Consider the following 9,061-nt stretch of genomic DNA (forward strand, 5'->3'; position numbering starts at 1 on the left):
AACTGTACCACATGCCTGGGGCAACAGTTACAGCTTATTCAAGTATTATTTGTATTAGAAAAATATTGTTGTGTCTTCTGTTGTTTTCAGGGAATTTGTGTAACTGCTATGGAGAAGAAATCCTGAGAATGATGTTGTCAGTACTTCAGAAATTATTGGCAAGTGCTCTGCAAGCCATAATAATGAACTGTCCTTAAAAATCATCAGGGAATTGGGTTTTTTGCCATGTGGAGCTGCTGAAGGAGCTGCACAGCTGGCAGAGCATATTGCCCATTGCCATGCCAGACTTGGCATTTGAAAGCCTGCCAGATTGCTTTTTGCTGTTGTGCTAGCTATGGATCAGCAGTATGCAACAGTATGAAGATAGTAAGCATTTTATTTTTTGCCCTTTGTAGGACTGCACGAGTTAATACTGCATTAAGAAAGAATCCAACCTGTTTTCTGAACCTACCAGGTACTTGTGTTGCATTACCTGGGTAGGTTAGCCCTCTGCTGCAGTAATCTATAGAGAAATTACATTCTTGATATGTTTCAGTAAAATTTCTATTAGTATCAGAGTTTGGAGTCACTCTATATAGCCTGCTCTTCATATTTTATGTAATTTTATTATGCTTCAGTATTTCTTTCATAATCTCCCTGATTTTACTAATATTGCAAATGCAGTATAAAACTAGTCAGCAGACTTTAAATCATTTGTGTGTCTCTAAACCTCTTATGCTGATTAAAAGTGTTAAGGCTATTAGTATTTTTTATGTAACTGGGTCTAAATTTAGTTTCTGTTGCAGTCAAAAACCACTCTAGTATTGCAAACTATGATATTAACCTGCTTCCTCTTGGAGTCGATGGCAACAGTTCTTCAGCACAGCTTTTTTGTTTCTGTGTATTGATGACTTCACGAGTTAACACCGTGTTTATCATAGAAATTCAGTAACAACTTTTCATAGTTCTGATTTTGCTTCCAGAAGTATCGAAATACTACTTTTGTTCATGTGTGAAATAGGATTTTAATTACTTTTGAGCATTGTTTTCATTAATTCTTGACTTTTTAAAATGTGATTTGAGTAGCCCATAGGCTGCTGCTCCATTGGTTGGGAGGAGGGAACTGCTGATACTTTAACTTGTGTTAAAGTCTTCTGATTCTTGTATGTAGGAGGCAGAAAGAAATGTTAAACTGGAAAAAGTAGAAATTAGGTACGTAGTCCAAACTGAATAGTTGTAAAATGCCTGAATGACAACCTCATACTGCAAAACTACACCTATTCGTTCATTCTCTGTAGGATCTTTGTACAGTTTTAACAACTTAATTATTATGAACAAGCCATAAAGTCATGCCATCATATATTAATGACCTTACTTCCTGCAATATTCTGCATTGCTTTTGGTCAGTTGAGATGCATGGTCTTAATTTCACATGTGCACAAGTTTTACGTCATAGCTGACAGCTTGCTGTAAAGAGCTAGCTTTAAAAAAAAAAAAAAATTGCATTGGTAATTGAGGCATTAGAATACATAGGGAAGGAATTCATCAGCTTTGTGTTCAAGGAACCTGTTGGAAAGATTGAATATTTGACTAGTAGCCTTGCTGGTGTTTATTTATAAAAATGAGTGCTATTAAACTGATGTACAGAAATGCGCAATTTACATTTTTTTAGTACAAAATTGAAGCTTACTTCTTTTAATGCATGTGGGCATGATCTCAAAAACAGTTAGAGACTGCGTTGTGTGAGCTGTGTACACAACAGTCAATAGTTATACACCTAACAGTACAGAACTTGAGTGCTTCGCACTTCTGGTAATTTTACTCCTACATCTGCAGGACCCTTCAGCTGATTGCTTTGTAAGAAAGAAATACCTTCCAAAACGTACAGTTATTTCTTGGATCTGTGAATGGAGTTTTCCTTTCCTTGTCAGAATGTGTGCTCGTAACAATTTTGAGATTGTTCTAAAATAACCCTTCTAGCTACAGGAGGAGTACTTTAAAGTTGAGCTGCCTAAAGAAACTTGCCATCTCCTTGAGACTGAGGAGGGATCTTGGTATTCTTGGTTTTGGAAATAAGGTATGGATAGAGTGAGGAAAGCTTTCGGCGACATGGAAGGTAAGGAGAAATAACCAAAACTGTGATGACTTCTAGGGAAATGTTGTTCTGCTTTGCTCAAGAGGGTTATGGATGTCTTATTAACTGTTCTTCACAGAATTAGGCATGAGTTTAAGATTCGGGAGGGGAACTGGAGAGTTTTACTGGCAGATTTTTCAGTGTCTAAGTCTGTTGTGTTGGGAGTCAAGAATGGTATGTTTTTCTCCGGGATAGGATTAGGTTAGGATTATGAACAGCGTTAGAAAGAGTTAATTTATTCATGGATCACACTGCAGGGTCTGCAAGTCTAGGTTTGATGGCTGCAAGTGATTTATGAAAAGTTCTGTGTTGGGTGGTTTGGCTTATTTGATTTATAGTTTATTTTATGGCTAAGGGCAGGGTTAAGGGCACCAGGGTTATAAATTTAAATTTTGTACAGACTCTCACAGTGAAAGAAGCGAGAATGAGGCTTGGTATTGGTCATACAAATGGAACAGAGCACCAAAGGCACATCATGGGTATTCTTGGCAGCTTATGCCTTATTGACTGATACTGAGTTGACAACAACAACAAGAAGTTGCAAGATTCTTATTTCTTGTCTGTTCATAAACTTAATGTATGTGGCACTCCATTCACTGTCACCAGTCAAAGAATTGGTCGGTAAGGCTTTGAATACACAGCTTTGTGCAATTTGTTGGACTAAATGATACTTCTGCGTTTTGTTTCATTGTCTTAATCATACCATTCTGCTGCTTAATAATTCATTAGATAATCATATGCAAAGTAGTGGTATGAAATCCAGAATTAAAGGGATTTTTTATAGTTGGGCTCCTAAATACTGAAAAATCTTCTGAGTATTCAATGACTTTTTGTTACGATATTGACGTTTTTATTCAGTTCCTTTCTAAAATTGTGTTTAAAACAGTACTGATGTCCTAAATGTATACGTCTATAAGCCTTGATTTCTCATCACAAGTGCAGTACTTCTGTGTGTTGTGGCTCTAAAAGAGCAGATGCATGGAAGTCGCTGAACAGGGTATTGCACTTTGAAAGTCTGCTGCTTACTGATGTGTGTACAAGTGTAAAATCTCTATCAGCATTGCAGCACACTGCTTATTGCACAGAGCTTTGAATTCCTTTGTGTGACTAATAAGAACTGCTGAAGTACAGCATTATTTACGTTATTTTGAAAACTGTCAAGTCAACTGCTTGACTTTGACTCCAAGGTCTCTTTTTTATTGTCTAGCAAATTTGTAGCCCTGGAGCTGGTAACTAGCTTATAACTCTATGCAAGCATCTGAGATTTAGTTAGCAAGGCACGTTTAATGTCAAGCCTGATCGGACACCTCTCTATGCTGACAAAATGGTACGCTTCAGGGAAGACAAAGGCGAAATGATGAAAGTGATGAAGACAAGCAGATTCCTACTTGGTTGTCTACACTGCTGTGGAATATGCCTAAGAATTACTGGATCATCAGCTTCACCCTATTTGTGATTTATGCTTATAATACTCCACTTTAGCATAACTGTCTTTTCAAGCACAGGGCCTTTTTCTTTTCTATGTTGGATCTGTAGAAGTCTTCTACTCTTTGATCTGCTACAGTGTATGGGGAGCAGAGCAGTTACTCTTTTACTAGTACCAGGTGTGTCATTTAGCTGAATAGGAGCCTAGTGTTCCTATGCTGCCTGTGGAAACTGGAGGATGTGATTTGGAACACGAGAACCTGAGATCTTCCTTTAGTATCAACTGGGTTTCTGCACCAGGTCTACTGAGTTCTTTGTGCATTTCTTCCGCTGAGGAGTCTCTGTTTGCTGGTGGATACAGTGGATGGATAGTTGTCTTAAATACTTTTTTTTATTTTCAAGTAGGGGGACTAAGCTTGAGAGAAGAGTACGTTAAAGCAGCATATTTCAGTTTCTTAACTCCAGTTTGCAGTTCTGTATGTTCTGGCTTTTTCAGACACATCATTGGTTCCTTTGGGATGCTCGGCAGCTCTGCTTTGTGTCTTTTCTGTGAGCTCTTTTACTCAACAAACAGTGCTTTGTTGTTTCCACTTTTCTAGGCTTTTCAGCTTGTGGAAGTGGCAGTTCTGAAATCAAGCCTGAATTAGGATGTAGAGTCTCAGTAGCTCAGAAAGCTTGGGAGTTATCTCAAAACGCTTGTAGCTTATTGGCTGTTTATTGAGAGAGGAGTTGCTGCTCTTCAGGGATGTATGGATGCCTGTACGGGGCAAGGCTGTTCTTGATTTGAATTCTTCAGTTAAGAAACAGGATATTAGGGAATGGAAGTTGCCTGCCTCTGCATTGCTGCTTGCTCTTTAACCTTGATGTCGGATTAAACTAGTGCAATTCATGGAATAAACATCCCAATGATCTAGTCACAAAATCTGTAGAAGGTATGAAGACTTTGTCATGCAGTGTTTGAACCATGAAGTCTTTTACTCCTAGAAGAACATAACTGAGGAAAAAACATATCTTGTTTTCCATGACTTGTGGTGAAATTTGATGTGGAGAACTGTTAAAACCAACATTGTCTTTTCAGAACGTTGCATTCCTAGTGATGATGTGGAATCTTCTTTTGCCATCTTGAATGACAAAATATCAAGGAGGCTCTAGATTTTTTTGAGTGCTCTGCGTCATATCCAATAGCTGTAGAAATAACTGATTTCAGTGCTAGTTGCTACTAGCCACATCATTAAAGACTATGGTAGAAGGCATTGTAGTTCAGAGATGAAAAGTACATTCTCTTGCTACTCAGATGAAAGTAACCAAAGAATTTCAGTGCAAACACCTCCTCTGTGCTTTCCTGTGTTTGAAAAGAAATCCCAATATAAATGACTGCAAGTGCAAGTCATTTTGACTAAAAAAAAAAAAAAAGCAGCTGTGATACCAACTCTACAGTTTGGCCAGAAATGAATACTGGTGTAGCTAATGTTATTTATTGAAGACCAATCCCATACAAAGCCAACTCATTTGTCGGCATGCCATGTCTGGGTGTGATGCCTTGCCTGCCACATTTGTCTCCTCGGCTTCGGGTTTCTTTCCGGCTCTGTGCCACAGTACGTACAGGACCGTAACACAGAGCCCGTACTTTCAGGCACGGGCATGTCCTGCATCTCAGCAGTGCTCTGAGGCTGCAGCTTGGAGGGCCAAAGCGGGGCATCAATGGTGTAGCTCTGAGTGGTCATAAAGAAGTTTCTTTGGAAAAGCAGATGTGTGTATGTTTGTGCCCAAAATAGTCTCTTTTCAGGAAAGTATGTGATTTGAACAAATGGTATTTTTGTGTTTGAAATTGCATTCTGTGTCTGAAAACTGTCCTCCATTATAATCTTCAAGTAATTTAAAAAGCCTCACTTCTGATACCCCATTTAAGAGTAATTAATCTTTTTCTTTTTTAACTCCCCTTTGTACGGATGTTTGAAGCCTCCTGCAGAAAACGTTAATTTGTTTTCAGTGTCTGTCTTTTTAAAGCATGAGTTCCTTAGCAAGTTATGCAAGCCTCTGAAACAAAAGCAGCTATAAAAAGAAATCTGAATGAAACAATTTGCATAGCAATAGCAGCCCGGGTTTGGTATATATGCTAAAACAAATGGAAATCTGCGGGGGGGGGAAATACCTCAAATCTAGAACCGATAAACAAACCCAAAGTAAATCACGAGATGGTTTTTCACGATTTCATGTCAAAGACTGCTGAAGTATTAGCATTGTTCTACTTAAATATTATTTCAATATTTTGACTTATCTAGTGGTGTAAGAACAAGGGGGACTGATTACTTTTTTTTTTAGTAGTTTGGCTCCTTTCAGCTCTGTGATGCAGAGCAGTGTGTCGCTGCGGGGTAGCGTACGGTGTGTGGGTCGCAGAGCTGTGGGCTGCTGTTTGGAAGAAGGTGACCCATGCCAGAGGAGGGATCCCCCGAGGGACGGTGGCCATGGGCACCCCATGCCAGGGTGGGGATCCCCGGAGGGACAGCAGCCGTGGGCACACCACGCGGGGATGGGGGCAGGAAGATGTGTAGTGGCAACAGAAAAACAGAAAAACTGGCAATAAATTACCCTAAGAGAACATCCCCGTGTCCCTGGGGTGTTCTGCCAGTGGCAAACCTGTGACTGCCTTCCCCGAGAGAGTCCCTTTAGGCCCCCTGACCTGGCGGGCGGGAGGGTCAGTTACAGGCTTCTACAAATGTTCAGAATAGCATCAGCCAGTAGTGGTGGATTGTCAACGTCAGACCACATCAAACATTCCATTTGCTATGGACACTTCTAAAAGGCTTAACGCAGTGTATGATTTTTCGCCAGATAAGTAAATTACATGGAATGTGGAATTTCTTGGAAACAAACTGCTCTTGGGTTAGTCGTGTTGCTTGCGGTGTGGTTAGGCAGGCGTGAGCCAGATAGCATCAAAGCAGCAGATAAACTTCTCGTTTAGGAACAGACACGAGCAAAGTGTGAGCTGCAACCATATGTGGAACAAACGTCTTTACAGTGTTGGTCGTGACTTTCTCTTTGCTCTTGTCGAGCTGAGCACTGCAGTGCACCGTGGGCTCTGGAGGAGACACATGGAGAGATCCTGGCTGGGGTAAGCGGTTGAAGCAAAGCACAGAAAGTCAAGAGTTAGTGCTGAAGTTTTGGGAGACGTGGGATTTCTGATAGGGTTGCAAGAGAAAGGTCTGTTTTTTTCAACTAGTACTTACAGCCTCAGACGTAAGGGGTCCACTTGTATTTCTGTGTGCCACAATTTGTACTACAGTGTGGCTTACTGATTTTTTAGAATAGCATTGTCTGCTGTATTGTTAAACATCAGCATACATTTACCTATGTATCTCTTGCATCTTTCACGGTACTGATGCTTCTCTTTTGGTATTGTTGTACCCTTAGCAGTTTGTGCTGCTATTAAACCTGTTGGACAAAGGCCTAATGGTTTCCTGGGCTGGTGGATAGCGGAGAGGGAGCATGTTTGTGGGGTGGGAGGTGTTAATCTGACTGCCGGAAAGCCAGAACCTGTCCCAAGGAGACTGCAAGGTGAGGTGGTGCTGACTGTGACAGCGTCCCCCGGTTACCTGAAATTGAAAATAACTCCCGAAACACACAAAGTATGTTTAGAGAGGAGACATTGTTTTATTCTGTGCAGGGTGCGAGGTGGAAGATTTCCACAAATCAAGCACACCTACTGGGATTCATCATCGGATAGACACAAAAGTTGCAAAAAGCTCCACCTAAAGAATACAATTATTCCACCCATCTAATGCGTATTTATTATGTTGCGCAAGTAGGGTCATCTGCGCTTGCACGGGAGTCCCAGAGGGTCTCTGGTGGTCATCTGGGGAGGAAGACCCCTACTCATTTTGTCCTTTTATGGTCATGCATCATCTGAGGACACGGGAGTCCTTGTTTTTCTTGCCAACTCCTTGTTTCACAGTCTCACAGCAGGTGCATGTCTTTGGTTAAGCACGTCTGTAACCGTGAGGCGTTCCTTATCTGGAACACTGCCTGCTATTCAAATACTTTTTCATGAGTTAGTAACTGTCCTTGAATTATAACCTTATTCTTAACTGCCAGTTTGCCTTATTAAAATATATCTAAATGTGTGTCTCCAAGGTAACAACCCCATCCCTGGTCTAAACAAAATTTCTCCTTTACATTTTCTCATAGCAGAGCAGTCGCGTCAGTTCTAGTGGTTTGCTGAAGAAAGGGAAGAATCCCACCTGGTCAGGGAGAGAAAAGAGGGCCAAGGCCCACTGTAAGCTACTGGCTTCTGCCTGTATTAGCATCCTAGCTGGTGGGGATGGTGTCAGACTCTTTGGGCAAGGTAATACAGAAATTTAGATGCCTGAAATGGCCACAAGCTTATCATTTTGGTATCATGTATGCCTAGGCTTGAGGTATGTAAGTCTAGTGGAGTATTGCCTATTGGTTGTGAGCTATGTGCTCTGATGAGAATCTATGGATGTTTTTCTCTGTTGCTGCAGCTGATGTTTTAAAGTAGCCAGTCTGGGAGGCCAGGGCTGGATCCTCTGGCTAAATATTTACCCAGCTTTTTGGATGCACTTTCCAACTTCTGCTGAGTTTTGTGTTCTGCATTAAAATTCTGACTTGGGTACAAGGTGAGTACTTGTAAGACTAGTTGACTGCAGTCATAAAGGTAACAACTGGTGATGGTCTGTGCTGCTGTGAAAATTGATGTGGTCAGCTGTCAGTCACTGGATACGTCCCACCATGACACTAAAGCTGGGTGTGATGAAGATGTGTGAGTGTCAGCTTTAATATAAGCAAGCTGGGCAGGAACTGCAGACTTGTGGTGGGTTAGTGGTAAAATAAATGGGCTGTATTGACAGAAAGGGCCTGCTTGCTGCTGCATTTTATGTTGGTGGGACAGAGATGAAGTACATGTCGAATGGTTTAATCTAGCTTTCACAGTCTGGAGCTGTTCAACTTGATTTTTGTCTTGAATATAATCTGGGGTCGTATGGCCTTGGGTTGGTGGAAGTGTAAAGGTGGCTTTAAGTGCCAGATGGGCCAAGAAACACGGCCTGGACTGAGGAGAGAGCAGCATTTTCTGTTTGTTTTGGTGCTTTTATCTACTTTGTTTTCTTTAATTTTATTAAATGTACACAGACATGCTCGCAGCTCCAAAGTTCCTTCTGGGATATGTACTAAATTTGTTTGGATAAAAATGCGGGAAATAAGAGTTGATAGAGCTGCACATACACTTTACTTCCTTAACTGATTTTCAGATAAATAAAACGTGAGTAAGAGATGCTGTTAGACAAGATGTGATTTCTAGCTACTCTTTAAATCTTCCTGGCATGCCATGAGTTCCAGGAATCTTCTGACATATGTTGTCCTAATATTCACCTGACCGGGACTAAAGTAGTGGGTGAGTTACAGGCACTCATGCGTTAGTGTAGGGCACATGGAGAAAGTCTGGATTTTTAGAGTGCATTAAATTGTGTAGTCATGGCCTTTGTAAATGGCCTGTACAAATCATCA

Source organism: Opisthocomus hoazin, chromosome 7, assembly GCF_030867145.1.
Source record: "Opisthocomus hoazin isolate bOpiHoa1 chromosome 7, bOpiHoa1.hap1, whole genome shotgun sequence".
Classification (NCBI taxonomy): domain Eukaryota; kingdom Metazoa; phylum Chordata; class Aves; order Opisthocomiformes; family Opisthocomidae; genus Opisthocomus; species Opisthocomus hoazin.